The 18,283-nt window shown below is 39.7% G+C and overlaps 1 protein-coding gene and 1 long non-coding RNA gene across 8 annotated transcripts in view; one reads left to right on the forward strand and one right to left on the reverse strand.

Moving 5' to 3' along the window:
• The window catches only part of strbp (spermatid perinuclear RNA binding protein), a 198,107-nt gene extending 190,579 nt beyond the window's left edge, over positions 1–7,528 (reverse strand). For 5 of the 7 annotated variants that reach the window (XM_072566329.1, XM_072566326.1, XM_072566323.1 and 2 more), the window contains exon 1: positions 7,371–7,528. The gene's annotated coding sequence lies outside the window, so the exon portion shown is untranslated. The remainder of the gene's footprint in view (positions 1–7,370) is intronic. The other 2 variants (XM_072566324.1, XM_072566325.1) reach the window with 2 other exon arrangements.
• A 61-nt stretch (positions 7,529–7,589) lies between these two features.
• LOC140469634 (uncharacterized) lies at positions 7,590–10,551 on the forward strand. The gene is made up of 2 exons (XR_011956182.1): positions 7,590–7,670; positions 9,417–10,551. It is a non-coding gene; the product is annotated as an uncharacterized lncRNA (long non-coding RNA).
• Positions 10,552–18,283: the final 7,732 nt, after the last annotated feature.

The following is an 18,283-nucleotide window of genomic DNA, read 5'->3' on the forward strand; positions in this document are numbered from 1 at the left end:
TGTCCCCATGACTTGTCCGGACTTGTCCTACCTGCCTATCTTCTTTTCCACCTATCCACTCCACCCTCTCCTCCTTGACCTATCACCTTCATCTCCTCCCCCACTCATCCATTGTACTCTATGCTACTCTCTCCCCACCCCCACCCTCCTCTAGCATATCTCTCCACGCTTCAGGCTCACTGCCTTTATTCCTGATGAAGGGCTTTTGCCCGAAACGTCGATTTCGAAGCTCATTGGATGCTGCCTGAACTGCTGTGCTCTTCCAGCACCACTAATCCAGAATCTGGTTTCCAGCATCTGCAGTCATTGTTTTTACCTCCAGAACAGGCAACATCCTGGTAAATCTCCTCTGCACCTTTTCCAAGGCTTCCACATCCTTCCTGTAATGAGGCGACCAGACTGTACACAATATTCCAAGTGAGGCTGCACTAGAGTTTGTACAGTTGCAACACGACATCCTCTACCACTAAAACCTAACACATCGCATGCCTTCTTAAAAGCACTATCAAACTGGGTGGCAACTTTCAGGAATCTATGTACATGGACACCAAGATCCCTAAATAGTTTCTTTCAATTAAATACTGGGAAAACCAAAGCAAGACCAACTACTATCACTGTTGGAGTCAACCTGCAAAATCCAAGTATGCTCTAGTTAGAGTTCCAACCCCATTTACTCCCCAACACTTAGGCTGTAACAATGTTGAAAAGTGTGGTGCTGGAAAAGCTCAGTCTTGTAGTCATCTCCGAGATGTCTTTGATGTATGGTAGTATGGCTAGAGTTGCTGGGTGCGTTGTCTTCTTGTTTGGGTTTGTTGTTTAAGAACCGGCAGACTGGGTTTAATCGCTCTATAGGTATATACGCTGTGTAGGTATTTTTCTTCTGTTGCTCGTAGTTTCCAGGTGCTGCAATGTGTTGTGGCCCATCTATATAATGTTTTGATGTAGCTCCATTTGTGGGTGTTGTGATGATTGCTCTTGTAGTTAGATATATGGTTTGTGTGTGTTGCTTTCCTATAATTGCTGGTCTGCAATTCTCCATTGACACTTCGTTCCACTGACATCTAGGAAGATGTTCTCTTCCTCTTTGGTGAAATGTGTATCAAAGATACACCAAGGACACAGACACCAGACATCATCAACTCCATCAGCAAGACCAGCATCCTCAAGCTAGTAGACCTGTGCCTCACTCCTCACTTCATCTTCAATGTCAAAACCAACAAACAAATCAACAGGAGACCAACAGGATCACCAATATCAGGATTCTTAACAGACACAAAAATGCAGAGACTTGGACTAACAGCCCTGCCCACAATCCAACCCAAATTTTGGGTCAGCTATGTGGATGACACTTTTGTCATCACAAAATGGAACAAATTAGAAGAAACCTACAATATCATCAACATCCTTACTGGCATAAATTTCACCAAAGAGGAAGAGAACAACAACAGACTCCCCTTCTTAGATGTCATATTAGAATGAACAGTCAATGGAGAACTAGACCAGCATCTACAGGAAAGGAACACACACAGACCAGATACTTAACTACAGGAGCAAACCATAAACGGAGCTGCATCAAAACATTATTTGAAAAGGCCACAACACACTGCAGCACCCAGGAACTACGAGCAGAAGAAAAATACCTACACAGCAAATACAAGAACAGGTACTTGATAAACACAATCCGCCTATTCTTAAACAACAAACCCGAAAAAGAAAGCACAACACGCCCAGAGACTCTAGCCACACTACCATACAAAGACATCTCGGAGTTGACTAGGAGACTACTCCAACCCCTTAGTATCATGGTAGTCCACAAACCTATCAACACACTGAAACAGCTAGTAATGAACCTAAAGGATCCTTACCAGCAAAACAAATGTTATTTACAAAAACCCTGCGAGGACTGCAACAAACACTACATCGGATAGACAGGCAGGAAACTAGCCACCAGGATACACGAACACCAACTATCCACCAAACGACATGACCAGCTATCACTAGAATGCATATACAGAGACAAAGAAGGGTACCACTTTGCCTGGGACAACATATCCATCCTATGACAGGCTAAACAGAGACATACATGGGAAATCCTAGAGGCCTGGCATTCAAACTGGAACTGTATCAATAAACACAATCGATTTGGACCCCATTTACCAACCTCGAAGAAAAAGAAGTGGAAATGATATCACCCACCTTAACAGGCCAAGACACATGAATAGAAAGTGGGACAGCACACCAGTGCTTCAGCAGCTCACTGATAATGTTACCTAGCATGGTGACGAAACATCTGAGAACAAACCTACCAGCTCAGCAAGCAAACTTACAAACTGCCAGTATCAATACTGTGAGGGTTATCATTGGCCAGAAAGTGAAAGGGTCATCTGTTTAAATATTATGGTTGTGTGAGCAGGTCAGCAGCAGAGAATTCTGCAGCATGTATCTCACCTCAGTCCCCTAAACACTCCACCATTTATGAGGTACAAGTGAAATATATAGAATACTCTCCACTTGCCTGGATGAATGCAGCTCAAACACAAGAAGTTTGTCACAACCCTGGGCAAAACAGTGCACTCAAGTGACATTCCATTTACCATTTTAACATTCACTATCTCCACCAGCAGAGTGACAACAGTGAGTACCTTCTGCAACGTGTTGCAGAAATACACCAAGACTAATTCAAAACATCTTCCAAACCGGCAACCTCTACCACCAATAAAAAATGGCAGGGGCAGCAAATAAATTGGAACATCACTCGCTGCAAAACGCCTCCAAGTCACACACCACTCTGACGTGGAACTATAATCACCGTTCCTTCAGTCATTAAGTCATAGGCATGGAACTCCAATTCAAACAACACTGTTGGTATACCTACAGAACTTGGACCATTGACATTAAAGAAGCTGTCTGACAAAACTCAAATAGGGATGGGAAATAATTACTGGCCTGGTCAGCAGCAGTCACAGTGCATGAAAAATATGAATTGATAAAAAGCATGTTGAAAACTAAAAGAGCCAAGAGCCCAACAAGCAAGGAATTTAATTACATCCAGTAAAGAAACATTACTGGAGAAATTGTTGGGACTGAAACCTAAGGACCTTCTGGATCCAATGTCTTACCTGCTAGGTTTTAAATGAGTTAACTCCAAACATGGCAGGTACATTGTGTTTGCTTTTCCAGAATTCCCTAGATTCTGAAATGGCCTCAAGAATGAAAGGTGACAGAAACCAGAGAACTGCAGCTCAGTTTAGTCTGCCATCAGTAGTATGGAAATTAAGAGAATCTATTAGTAAGGAAACAGCATCAGAAACTTGTAGAAATCAAATTACAGTTTGGCAAAGGCACAGTTTTATGTACAGGAAATTGTGTTTGACACATACTCAAAAAAATTAACTAGGAGGCTCAGGAGAACAAGTGGATATAGCATATTTGGACTTTCAGAAGTCATTCAACAAAGGTGCCCCACAGATGATTACACAAGATTTGTGCATATACTGAAACACAAGCTGAAGACCATTCAGCCAATCTGCCCTATAACACAGTCATATCTGATTCCTGTGTCTCAATACCATGATCCTTGGTATCTTTAGCCTTTAAAAATATATTTCCTTAAGTATATTGAATGATTTAGCCTCCATAACCCTTTGTGGTAGAGAATTCCAGAAGTTCACCATATTCATTCACTGCAAAACCAATTTGTGGAGGAGCAATGAGCAAAGTGCCATAGGGATTGGTGCTTGGACTCAAGCAACTTAGAATGTCAATGACTAATTAGGTGTAACATATTCAAGTTTGGTGATGAAAGATAAGGCAAAGAGTAGGTTCAGAGAATGCTGGGAGTAAGACCTAAAGAAGTTGTAGAAGATTAGAGGCCAGTAAAGCCATTGGACAAGGTGACAGTGGGTGAAACTTCATGAAGAAAGTGTGAAATTATTCATGTTGGTAAGAAGAATACAAACATTTTTTTTAAAAAAGGCTAGACTAGTAAATGATGGTAATCAGAAGGTGAACAAGTCAGAAAGGCAACATGCAAGTACAGCAAACAATTGGGAAATTATATGTTACTCTTCATTACAAAGCATTGGAATATAAGTGTAAGGATGTCTCGTTGCAATTATATTAGGATTTGATTATATCACACTGAAGAATCTATATACTGTTTTGGTTGCCTTATCCAAGGAAGGAAATACTTGCTTGGATAAGGGTTCACCAGATTAAAATTTTGGATGGGTCTAAAAGCATAAATTAAATAGAATGTGCCTACATTCTTTTGTGTTGAAAATTAGAGGTGAGTTCATTGAAAATGGTTAAATACTTGACAGAATAGATCATGAGAGAATAAAACCAAAAGAACGGAGGTTGCTGTAAATCAGAAACAAAAGCAATTTGCTGGAAAAGCTCAGCAGGTCTGGCAGCATCTGTGGAGAGAAATATGAGTTAACGTTTTGGGTCAAGTGACCCTTCCTCAGAACTGATGATGGCTAGGAAAATGTCAGTTTATATGCAGACAACAGCGGGGGTGGGGAGATAAAGAGTAAATGATTGGTGGAGATAGAAAGAGACAGACAGACAAATGCTGAAAGGCTGTTTCCCTTGGCTGGAGAATACAGAGTTTTATGTTAGAAACTCAAGGTAAGAGATAGGCCATTTAGGGCTACGATGAAAAGAATCTCATCATTTAAGGGTTCAGAATCTTGAACATTCACTATCCAAGACAGCTTTGAATACTCAAAAAGAGTATATTCAAAATTCAAATAGACTTTAGGCGCTAAAGGAAATAAGTGAGGAAATAAGGCAGGAAGCTGCAATGGATGTACAAGAGAAAAAATGAGGTACGCAGATCAGAGTCGAAAAGTGTGGTGCTAGAAAAGCACAGCAGGTCAGTCAGCATCCGAGGAGCAGGAGAGTTGATGTTTCGAGCTTATGCCCTTCATCGGGGATTCCAGCACCACACTTTTCAAATGGATGTACCAAGGCTGACACAAGCTTACCAAATGACTGCAGCTAGTCTACATGGTCCTAATTGCAAGCATGGGATCAACTTCTACATGTCAACTGTTGACGGGTAACCTTATTGCTTTGCTGTGAAGCAAGTTGTTTGAAGAGTACTCCTGTAACTCAACAACTGTATGATGAAGCCAGTCTGCCTAATGTCCAAAAAGGCAGATTACTTATGGCAATACACTATAGTTCTAAACCAGAACACAAAAGAGTGCCCAAATATGAATGTCACAATGATCAAATCGCTGGAAAATAAGATAAACCCTCTCTTATGTATAAGAGCTATCATTAGTTCATTTAACAGGTGATCAAGTTTCAATTTGCAGAAAACAAAACGTTAGTTTACAACATAAAATCACACCTGAAAGTTTAAGATTACTACATCTCAGTACATACCATCCAATTATCTTCTCCAACTTAGAATGTATTTAAAATTTCAAAATGCATAATTATTCTAACATCATTCCAATTTTGCAGTCAATTCAGAGAAAGCCCATTCCAATATTAGGGTATTTTTAAAAACATATTAGGGGTTATTAAACTAAAGTGTATAATATTTGTACATGGCCTAAGTTTCGACGCTTTGAGCACAGGAAAAGCAATATCTACAGCATTTGTATTTTTTAAAAAAAGAACTTTCGACATTGCTCGTCTCCAATGCCATCATGGTCACCTTAATCTCAATGGTTCCTAAGAGACGTACGTAACTTTAGCAAATCACAAAAAGATCTGGAGAAGTCAGTACAGTGTGTACCCGACGCGGAAAACGATTCACTTACATGCATGCTATAAATATACTGCGGAAGACACCATAGGTATTTTGCAGTATTGCATATTCTAAACTTAATGCAGTTTTGCAAAACTGAAAGAACATACCAAATTTATATAGAAGTACATTTACAAATTATATCGTTTGGCTTATTTGGAAAGCTCTGGAAATTTTAACAAGGCGGACTGGTTTTGTAATGCATAATTAAATATTCTGCATAGCAACAGAAGAGAATTTATAGAATTCCGGCTGACACATCTTACTGCCTAAAATTGTGTACGAAATGAGGTTGAGTTTGGTGTACATTTCCCTTTATACACTGAAAACAATGACTCTCACCAAATAAATAGAAATAAATTTGGGTCAAGGGCAATGCGTCAAACCGAAATTTGCACAGAAAAGAAAATAGACAAACCAAAATTTGAAACGATCTGGACAGGACATATTTGCTTATTATTTGCAAAAGAAATCCCTTTTTCCCCCCATTAGAAAACGTCGATTTGTGTCAAAGTGCTCACGTCGAACAATGAACCTACAGCGACTAACCTGCCAAATAGTGGACCTCAAAAAACCCCAAAACGGTGCTCACTTTCGCTAATTTACAGGTTAATTACATTGAAAAGGCAATTAGATTGAAATGGCATTTTAAAGTAAAATTGCAGAGAGGGAATCTCCAATCTTATACGAATTACAATCAAATCGTCCTGCGTGGGAGGAATCCACGTTCGTATGTTTCTTGCCGTACAATAGCAGTACAATGTGAGAATGAGACAAAGATTTGTGCGCTTTTATGTTCAAATATTTTCTGGAAGCAAGGTAGTACAAATCGGTCCCTCGCACGAGACAGAAATCACCAAAGGCATTACTGTCAGAAAACCTTCGACTATTTTTACAGTGACATGAAACATTTCACAATTAGAACAAATACACAAAAGGCTCAAGACTCGGGGCAGTCAAATTAGGTAATAAAATGTCTTAAATCTTACATAACACCAGAGTTCTATTTATTCGTCAGTGTCAAAATAATTTCATTAAATGAATTAATTATAAAACAAAGCCACAAATTAAGGCGGGGGCACTTTTACAAAAACGCCCATACCTTTGTAATTTAATCTCAGCCAGGTTAAAACAAAACCTTTAAACACCCACTCTCCATGTCAAAGGTCATCAGTTCCCAATGAAAAAAGTAGTCAGAAACCCTTCAGATACAATTATTTTAAATTACCTAACCACGAAAGTACATGAACAAAAGAAAAACTCCTATCCACCCCTAGCATCTACGTAATTTTGACTAAATTTGCCTTGCTAAACTAGCGACCTTCTCTAATTAAATCAAAGTTTTATTTTAAATTTTTATCAAAATATTCACACACTACAAAATCAATGTCCTATAGGGCACAATTTATGGCAGGAAGCAGTGTCGGACACATCTGCGCATGCTCAAAAAGGCCCGAGGGAATGGGTTCACTATTTCGCAGCTTACAGGATGGGACTTAGACCCTAACTCTACCACGCGAGAGATGGAGAGGAAAAAAATAACAGACGCTCCGAGCAGGTTGGTAATTAAAATAAAGACAGAAAATAATGAGCCGAAACTCACCACAATCAAATCGGTCACCGGTGCCTGGTGTCCCAAGAATGTAAATTCATTCACTTCACGGCAGATCAAGTCAATTTTAGCCCATGAATAGGAATCTAAGTGAGCTGACCTAGCACGTCCTCCAGTGCGGGGACTCAACCCTCACTCCGAGCGCCGGCACCAACCGCCGCTCACGTGGGGCCGCACCGCCTCCTCTCATTGGTTTGTTCCGCCCCTCTCCTTGGAGACCGGGCCTTCAGCACATCGGAGCGCAGAGCAGCCCTACTCGAGGTGGTGTGAGGAAGATAACAGCCGGGAGAGGTAAGGAACCAGGGAGAGAGAGAGAGGTAAAAAGAGGAGGAGGAGGAGGAGCAGAGAAGAAAGGTAGACGGATGGAAGATTGGTGGTTCAAGGCCAACAGCAGGAAACCCACTCAGGCCGCCGGGTAGAAGAAGGAAACTCCATCTTAAATGGGACCCTGGAGTACGGAGGGTCTGGAGGAAGTTAGGACCCCCCTCCCTCTCTCCTCGGGAATAGGTTTGACATGGAGGTAAAACCACAGCACGCAAATGGAACAGATCTTATCACACTGGAGGATGGCTGGACTTATTTTTCTAACAGCTTTCTGGAGCTCATTGGATTTTGATAGTAATTCCAGTAGTTTGGTTTTGTAGGGGGTATCTGTTGTTAAAGAGTCCCACTTGATGACTTCACACAGACGAAGGCAAATCCTTTAAATTCATTAAAGCAAAATAATGGTTGTGTTCTGCATCCAAGTTAAATATTAACTGTCAACTTGTCCCTAAACTTAGATAACGATTGGAGGATTGCTCAATAGTTAAATATATTTTGGTTAATTGTGTTTGGTTGTATTTCTCAAGTCTTCTTACCTTTTAGCTCTGTGGCCAGCCACACCACGGTCCACTAGATTCATATCTTTTTATTTCTGTTTACAATTATCCACTGAGCTGTCAGCAACTTGATATATGAAAAACAATGGAATCATGAACTTCAGCTATTTGTGTGGTTTCCAGTGCATACCCATGTGGTTCCTGAGGATGAATACAGTTTTCTGTAAGAAATAGGGCAAGTATTCAAGTGTAAGAAAAGTACTTAAATAAAAATAATTTATTTATTTTAAATGGAGAATATTCAATACTGTAATTCAAGTCATTGTTGATAAATATAATGCATGAACACTTTTGAGGCCTCAGAATGCTGGGAATATGTTTTGGATGAGCAAGGGAATTGCAAAAACTTGGGAAGAGCATACTGCTATGGTGAGACAGAAACTGGGTTTTTGGGAGCACCACTTCCCCCACCGTGTGGGTAAAATCCTGGCTATCAGGTGTGAGGTACTCTTTGTATTGCTGCATGTGATGTAGTTCTGGCCCGTTCCCTGAATCTGCATCTTTGCAGTCATCTTCCACTTCAACAGGACAGTGATAAAGGCTTTTGGTATGCAAACCTTTATTGGTTATTGCATTGAGTATAGTTGGGAGGACATGTTGTAATGTACAGGACATTGGTTAGGTCATTTTTGAAATGCTGTGTTCAGTTGTGGTCTCCCTGCTAAAGAACAGATGTTGTGTAACTTGAAAGGGTTCAGAAAAGATTTACAAGGATGTTGCCAGGGTTGGAGGGTTTCAGGGAAAGGAAAAGGCTGAATAGGCTTGGGCTATTTTCCCTGGAGTATTGGAAGATGAGAGGTGATCTTCTAGAAGGTTATAAAATCATGAGTGTTATAGATAGAGTGAATAACCAAGGTCGTTTCCCCAGGTTGCAAAGTTCAAAACTAGAGGGCATAGGTTTAAGGTGGGAGGGGAAAGATTTAACTAGGACCTCAAGCAACTTTTTCATGCAGAGGTGATGTGTGTATGAAATGAACTGCTAAAAGTGGTGGAGGTTGGTACAACTACAACTTTTAAAAGGCATCAGGATGAGTATATGAATAGGAAGGGTTTAAAGTGATATGTGCTAAATGCTGTCAAATAGGACTACATTAATCTAGAATATTTGGTCAGCATGGATAAATTTGACCGAAAGGTCTACTTCCATTCTCTACAGCTCTATGACTTTGTCTGCAGACAAACCATGTACAAAGCTCTGCATAAGGAAGGGAAAAGACATACCCAATACTTCCCTCAACCTGATGGCCACCTTTGCGTGTGGCTACATCAAGTTATACATATAGACTCTTGGTATACAGGCACCAAATGTCACTACTTACTGAGGGTTCTACCTGTACCTGATGTTACGAAGGATGTGTCTAGCCTCAGTGCCACAAATGCTACAAGTAGTTGGACCACTACATATCACCTGTCCTTAGTGAAATAATTTGCAACGAAAAACACCTTTGACCATAAGTTCATCCGGTATAATTAGCATATAGTGTCCTAAAGACCCTTTGGGAAAAGGAGAGAGTGGATCCTATCACATGGTTCCCTGAGCAGATTGTGAAAGTCATTTTGCACTACACCTGATTGCCAGAACTTTCCAACAAGACAGCTTGGCTGGTGGTGAGAAAATCATTACCCTTCAGATACTTCATGCACACCCAGTCTCTGTGTGCCACCGCACATTGCCCTCAATGCAGCTGCACTGGTGAAGAAACTGTGACTGATCTCCTCCTAGAATGTACCTTTTCAGAGAAAGTTTGGAGAGAGATGCAATGGTTTTTGTAAAAGTTTGTCTCCAGCAACTCTATGATGCAGGACTTTGCGCTCTGTTCCCAGAACACACACTGAGACAAATGTTGACTGTGCTTGGAGAACCATCAACTCTGTGAAAGAAGCTCTTTGGTCATACAAATCTTGTTGGACTTGCCATGTAAATGAGTTGACCTTGACTGAGTATTGAAGCCTGGCACATTCCTAGGTCCAGGACTACATGCTGAGGATGCATTAAAACATGTAGCAGCTGCTGCTGCTAAGGCACATTGGGGAAAGACCGCCATCTCAGGTTGGTTTTCCGAAGTATAAAAAGGATCTGTTCAGTTATCAGACCCTCTCACTGCCTCAGAGTATGTAAATAGTGTCCTGCATGTGTAAGGAATGCCTTTGATTTTTTCAATTGCATGGAAATGTTAAATTCCAAAGTTTGTTTTTCTTGATGTGCAAAGACTATATTGAACTGTTTTCATACCTATGAACGTATATGACATTTTCCGTGAATAAAGTGTATTTTTCTTTTTAAACAAAAAGGCCTGGTATTCATTAGCTATCTATAAAACCTACATGAAGCAGACAATCTAGCAGCTGAGGCAATTGCATCTAAAAATGATGAAGCTTTCCATGATCTGAGAGTCTGAAGTATGCAAGATTTGGAGGTGGCTACATCCTCATTTCACTCCACACTTTTTTTCCATCTTTGGTTATATTATAGCACAGGAAAAAGAAGATTAAGACCTCCTAAATCTGCTCCTAGCATATTTTTAAAAAGCATCCAGAAATCCATGATCCATTAGACCCATAGCCACTCCATATGTTTGCTGTTCAGCTGGATCCTTGAGCATGCCTGGGAAAACATGGAATGAGAGAGACCAAATTATGCCCACCAGTGAATCCATTAGATAGAGCAGCAGAAGTAGGCTGTTCAGCCCGTCAAGTCTGCTCTGCTATTATGAGACCATGGCTGATCTGGTAATCCTCAATCCCAAATCATGTCCTTTATCCATAACCCTTGACTCCCTCACAGATTAAAAATCTGTTGATCTCAGTCTTGGATATTCTTTATAGCCCAGCCTTGACAACCACTGCATAGTAAATAATTAGAGAGATTCATTACCCTCAGAAAACTGGTTTTTCCTCATCAGTCTTGAATGTGTGGCCCCTTATTCCAAGATTATGCCGGTATTTCCTAGACACTCCCAAAGGGAACAAGCTTTCTACCCTGTCAAGTTCTGTAAGAATCTTTATTTTTCCTTAAGATTGTTTCATTCTTATAAATTCAAATGAGTACAGGCCTGCTCAATCTCTCCTCTGAAACCAGCCCAGCAAATCTTGCCTGGACCGCCTCCAATGCTAGTATATTTTTTTTCTTTAGGAAAGGGGCCTAAAAATGTTCACAATATTCTAGTTGTTGTTTGACTAGTGTCTTAAATAGTTTAAGTAAAACCTTCCCACTTTTATACTCCATTCTCTTTGAAATAACGGCCAACATTCCATTTGCTTTTCCTGAACTCATACTAGCTTTCTGTGATTCATGGATGTGGATTCTCAAATTTCTCTGCTTCTTAGCTTTCTGCAGTTTTCCTTCATTAAATAATATTTTGTTCCCCTATTCTTCCTGCCAAAGTACATAACCTAACATTTACCCACATTCAATTCAGTCTGCCAAATTTTTGTCCACTCACCCAACCTGTACTCTTCTTCAGTTATCTTCCCACATATTTTTCTGTCATCTGCAAACTTGGTTATGGTACATTTACTTTCCTCATCTAAATCATTAATATATATATTGTAAATAATTGTGACCCCATCACTGTCTTTGAGACAAACAAGTTACATATTTCTATCCTGAGAATGCCCCCGTTATCCCAACTCTCTCGTTATTTAGCCAATCCTCTATCCATGCCAATGAGCTACTTCCAAAACCCTGGACTTTTATTAAAGAGCTTAATATGTGGGACCTTATCAAAACACTGAAAATCCAAATATATTACGTTATATGTCCTATTTGTTACCTTCACAAAGAATTCTAGTAAACTTGTTAGGTGTGAATTTATTTTAATAAAGCCATGCTGATTCTGAATGACCATGTTTTGTATTTCTATATGCTATAATATCACATCATTTATAATTGACTCTTTTACACTTTTTCATTAATAAATATAAAACTTACTGGCCTGTAGTTATCTATGTTTCTTTTTGTCTCTTTTTCCATTTTAAATAAAGGTGATACACTGGCAGTTTTTCAATCTTCTAGGTCTTTTCTAGACTCTAATGAAGATTACTGCAAGCGCATGCACTATCTTTGTAGCTACTTCCTTTAATACCCAGAATGCATCCTATTATAGTGAAGCCTTCCCAAACTGGGGTGAACTGTTTTTTGTTTGTTTCATCAAACCTGCAACTAGATTGTAGTCCAATGTTCATGGAATGCCCTGCCAGTAGCAGTGGTGGACTCTCCCTCTTTATGGGTATTTAAGCGGGCATTGGATAGGTATATGGAGGATAGTGGGTTAGTGTAGGTTAGGTGGGCTTTGATCGGCGCAACATCGAGGGCCGAAGGGCCTGTACTGCGCTGTATTCTTCTATGTTCTATGTTCCAGTCTACAATTTCAATTAACTAGGCCATTTATATCAGGTGCTTCTTAATCATTATTGGGATATGAGCCCATTCTAATTGCCCTTGAATAGTGGTGAGCTGTCTTTTTGAATTGTTGCAGTTATAGAGATGTACAGCATAGAAACAGACTATTCGATCCAACTCGTCTGTGCTGACCAGATACCCTAAATTAATCTAGTCCCATTTGCCAGCACTTGGCCCGTGTTCCTCTAAACCCTTCCTAGTCATGTGCCCATCCAGATACTTTTAAATGTTGTAATTGTACCAGCCTCCACACTTCCTTTGGCAGCTCATTCCATATATGCACCACCCTTTGTATGAAAAAATTGCCCCTTTGGTCTCTCTCTTAAATCTTTCTCCTCTCAATCTAAACCTATGCCCTCAAGTTCTGGACTGCCCATCCTAGGGAAAATAATCTTACCTATTTACCATATCTATGCCCCTCATGATTTTATAACCATCTGTAAGGTCATCTGTCAACCACTGACCCTCCAGGGGAAACAGTCCCAGCCTCTTCAGCCCCTCGCTATAGTTCAAACCTTCCAACTCTGGCTACATCCTTGTAAATCTGAACGCTTTCAAGTTTCCCAACATCTCCCTATAGGAGGGAGACCAGAATTACACACAATATTCAAAAAGTGGCCTAACCAATATCCTGTACAGCCGCAACATGACCTCCCAACTCCTGTACTCAATGCTCTGACCAATAAAGGAAAGCATAGCAAATGTCGCCTTCACTCCTATCTACCTGCGATTCCACTTTCAAGGAGCTATGAACTTACACTCTAAGGTCTTTTTGTTCAGCAACACTCCCCAGGACCTTACCATGAAGTGTATAATTGCTGCCCTGATTTGTCTTTACAAAATGTAGCACATCACAGTTATCTAAATTAAACTCCATCTGCCACTCCTTGGCCCATTGTCACATATGGTCGAGATCCTGTTGTAATCTGAGGTAACCATCTTCACTGACCACTACACCTCCAATTTTGGTGTCATCTGCAAACTTACTAACTATACCTCCTGTGTTCACATCCAAATCATTTACATAAATGACGAAAAGCTGTGGACCCAGCACCGCTCCTTATGGCATACCACTGGTCACAGGCTTCCAATCTGAAAAGCAATTCTACCATCACCCTCTGTCTTCTACCTTCAAGCCAGTTCTTTATCCATATGCCTAGTTCTCCCTGCATCCGCATAATCTAACCAGTCTACCAAGAGAGACTTTATTGATTGCTTTACTGAAGTCCGCATGAATCACATCCACCACTCTGCCCTCACCAATCTTTCTCATTACCTTTACAAAAGGCTCATCAAGTAAATGAGACATGATTTCCCAAACACAAAGCCATGTTAACTATCCCTAATCAGTCCTTGCCTATCAATAGAATCCCTACAGTGCAGAAATGCCCTTTGGCCCAACAAGTCCACACTGACCCTCCGAAGCATAACTCATCCAGGCCTGTTCCCCTCCCCTATTATCCTATATTTATCCCTGAGTATTGCACCTAACTTACACATCCCTGAACACTATGGGTAATTTAGTATAGCCAATTTACCTGACCTGCACATCTTAGGATTGTGGAAGGAAACCCACACAGACAGGAGGAGAATGTGCAACTCTACACAGACAGTCATACAAGGCTGGAATTGAACCTGGAGCTGTGAGACAGCAATGCTAACCAATGAGGCACCGTATTACCTCAGGTCCTATTCCCTCTCTAGTTATTCTTTTTTCCTTTTAATATACTTAAATAATCTTTTTGAATTCACTCTAATCTTATCAACCAAGGCTATTTTGTGCCCCCTTTTCACCCTCCTGACTGACGTCTTCGTAAACTCCTGTATCCCCTTTACATCCAAATGCATATAAATCCTGTCCCTCAGGATTCCCTGCAATAACTTGCTCACCACCGATGTCAGGCTCATTGGTCTATAGTTCCCTTGCTTTTCCTTACCAGCTTTCTTCAATAGTGGCACCACATTTGCCAACCTTCACTCTTCTGGCACCTCACTTGTGATTATTGATGATCAACATATCTCAGCAAGGGGCCCCCTAATCACTTCCTTAGCTTCCCACAGAGGTCTAGGGTACACCTGATCAGGTCCTGGGGATTTATCCACCTTTATGCATTTTTAAGACATCCACCACTACTTCCTTTGCAATATGGACATTTTCCAAGATGTCACTATCTATTTCATGTTATATGGTGCAGTACATCCACAATGCTATTTGAAAAGGGATTCCCATATTATGACCCAACTTTACTTCAGGCAGGCTCATGTAATGGTAACTTTGTGCTCGTAGTTTTCACAATGCTATCCATTTTGGTTTAGTCAGAATAAGTCCTAGGGCAGGAGCTAAATTCATAATGTGAAGGAACCCTTAAATGTTATCCAAAGTTAATCAATACTTTAGACTACAGTACTGAACACTTTTAGAGATACAGTGCAGAGAATTCAGATAAATATATCTGCTAAAATTAAATTCAAACTATTGATATGTGACTTCAAATTGATTAAACATTAAACTGGGAATAGGAAAATTGAGAGGAAGTAGAAGAGGGTCATGAGCAGAAATGAAAAAGTGCTGATCAGTAGACAGGGGCAAAAGGAAATCTCTCAGTTTGTTGATTTACATGTCCAAAATAATAGAATAGAAATTGGGCTAGGTGATCAAATCTTAAACAAAACAGATATTGCTGGAAAATTTAAGTCTGGCACCATCTGTGAAGAGAAAGCATATTTACAGGAAGGATCACTGGACCCAAAACATTAACTCTTGATTTCTCTCCTCATATGCTACCAGACCTGAGTTTTTCCAGCAATTTCTGGTGTCATTTCAGATGTGTTTTTTAATTAAATCTTATGGTGCTTTGATGAGACTGAACCTTTAATACAGTATCTAATTCTGATTACCAATAAAGGATGCTTTCAGGTTCTGAAAGCACAAATCTCAAACCTCCAAGATCAGGAGTCTGGATTTTGAAGAAAAACTGAGGAAACATGAGAAAGAAAATGTCTTGGCGGTGATATTATGGAGTTATGTAAACTTGGCAATGACATGAAAGAAGTTAACCAAGAATGTTACTTGAAATAAAAATTGTGGGACATATACAAGGGAAAATGATGAAGAAAAACAAAAGAATGTTCTTAAAACCCTCCAACAATTAAGATCTGAAATAATGAGATTCTGCACTTGTGAATTAAATCTTCAGTGGCAATGGGGCTGGTGACATTAATTGATATTTACTGCTCTGTTAAAATTTACCTACGTTTGACTAGACAAACCATAATATTGTTTACTGGCATGTTTAGTAAAAATGTAGTGCAAATTTACATTAGAATCTCAAACGGTATGACATTAAAACACTAATGTCTCAAAGTTTGTGGGGTACAAGGGTAAATTGGGTAGCCATTTTATGATCAGCAGTTTTAATTTCACGTGCAGGTGCTGGGAAGTTAGTGCCTAATTTACGATATAATAATGGTGAGCACTAATTACCACAAAATTCAGGCCATCATCTTGTGAGTCGTCAACCACAAAGAACTTCCCTTATTTCTCACCCCCACAGAAAGAGAACAGACATTAGATGATGTACTATAGAACTACCAAGAAAGGAGTTTATGTTCTTTAAACGTTTCTAGCAAGTACAGCAAAGGTGGTATATGATGACCTGCACAACTCACTGTGACGTTTAAGTGCATTGTTACCGTCTCAAACTACACATGCACATGTGCCCTGTCTAATAGTTCCAAGATATGGAACTTCAGCTGCACCTGTTTGTCTTTCCTGAATCAAACCTTTAGAAACACATCCTCAAACCTGAGTTTCTGGATACCCCTTCCATCTTATTTACAATTTTGATTTAATTCTTTTAATATAGCTTTCTCTATTATTATTAAAATAAAAACATTGGTGCCATAAAATGTCCTTTAGGGCATTATCCACTTTCTGATCAACAAATTTCATTACAGAAATATATACATATTTATTTCTGATTTGGATCAAAATGTAGATGGTCTGATTAATAAGTTTGCAGACGACATGAAAATTGGGAGTTCTGGATAGTAAGGAAAGTTGTCAAAGGGTACAGCATAATATAGATCAGTTGGATGATGTGGTAAAGAAGGCATTGGGCACGCTTGCCTTCATCAGTCAGGATACTGAGAATAAAAGTTGGCAAATCATGTAACAACTGTAAAGAACTTCAGTTAGGCCAAATTTGGAATCTTGTCTGCAGTTCTGGTTGCCACTCTATAGGAAGGATGTGAAGGCTTTGGACGTTTAGCAGGATGTTGTCTGGATTGGAGTGTATTAGCTATGAGGAGAAGTTCAGATAAACTTGGATTGTTTTTGCTAGAGCATCAGAGGCTGAGGAGCAACCTGAAAGAAGTATGTAAAATTATGAGAGGCATGGATAGGGTGGATAATCAGAGTCTTTTTCTCAGCGTGGTAATGTCAAATACCAGTGGGCATTTGTTTAACATGAGGGGGGAAAGTTTAAAGGAGATTTTGCGAGGCATGTTTTTTTTATAAAGGGGGTGGTAGGTACCTGGAATGCGCTGCTAGGGGAGGTGGTAGAAGCAGATACAATAACAACGTTATAGAGGCATTTACAGGCAGGGAATAGAAGAGTACAGAACATGTGCAGGAAAATGGAATTAATTCAGAATGGCATCATTATTGATGCAGAAGTGCTGGGCTGGAAATCTTTTCCTGCATTGTGCTATTCTATGTCCTTTGAAATTTGGGATTTCAGCTAATTCTCATGATTTAAGGCAATTAAGAATAAAGCATGTTTTTACCTTTCAGCTTTCATTATCATCTGTCAGGAATAGACTACCAATATGTCACTCTGACTAAACATTTGTGTATAACAACCTTCACTTTGTACTGAAACATCATGGGTTTTGTTTCCTGTTATGGATTATATGCTGATATTTTCCTTTGCATATTGTTGTGAGAATGCATCACTTCATAGGTCAACTATCTAACATTCTCAGTTGCTTTTAGAATTATGGATTTTCTCAAATGTATTTTCTTACAATATCGTAAAACTAACCAGTTGATGTTCTTTGCTTTCACAACTTGATAACATTGTACTCTTTTTGTTTCACCAAATTCTTCTGCTCCTAAAGGTTTGCTATCAATTATTCTATAGATGGTGTTACTCCATTGGATCTTGCCAGCCTAGTCATTATTCAAATACAACAAATGAGTTAAGGATAATATTTTGCTTATAATGCACAGCAGATTTGCTACGAACTACAATGATCTGTTGCAGAATGGAGAAACCAAATACAATGTGGCACAGTAAGGAAATTCACAGAGGATAGCAAGTCTCAGAATTGTTGGCAGATAATTCAACTGCTGGGGGAATCGAAGCAGGGGACGTTATCTCGGACCAGGAACCACAAGGCCTTGCATAATATCTGCACCAGTGCAAGTTGGACAATAATCAGGAACAGGAACCTTGACTGAAAATAACTGCAAACTCAAAAGCATAGATTTGGGTTGTGTTTATCTGTAGCTACTCAGATTAGTCAATTTATACTGGGGATTTAAACTGGCATCTTCCTAGTTTGTCTGGCTCAGTTACATATTGACTAAATTTACAATAGTCATTACAGGAGCCAAA

This window comes from Chiloscyllium punctatum, chromosome 49 (assembly GCF_047496795.1).
Source record: "Chiloscyllium punctatum isolate Juve2018m chromosome 49, sChiPun1.3, whole genome shotgun sequence".
NCBI classification, from domain to species: Eukaryota; Metazoa; Chordata; class Chondrichthyes; order Orectolobiformes; family Hemiscylliidae; genus Chiloscyllium; species Chiloscyllium punctatum.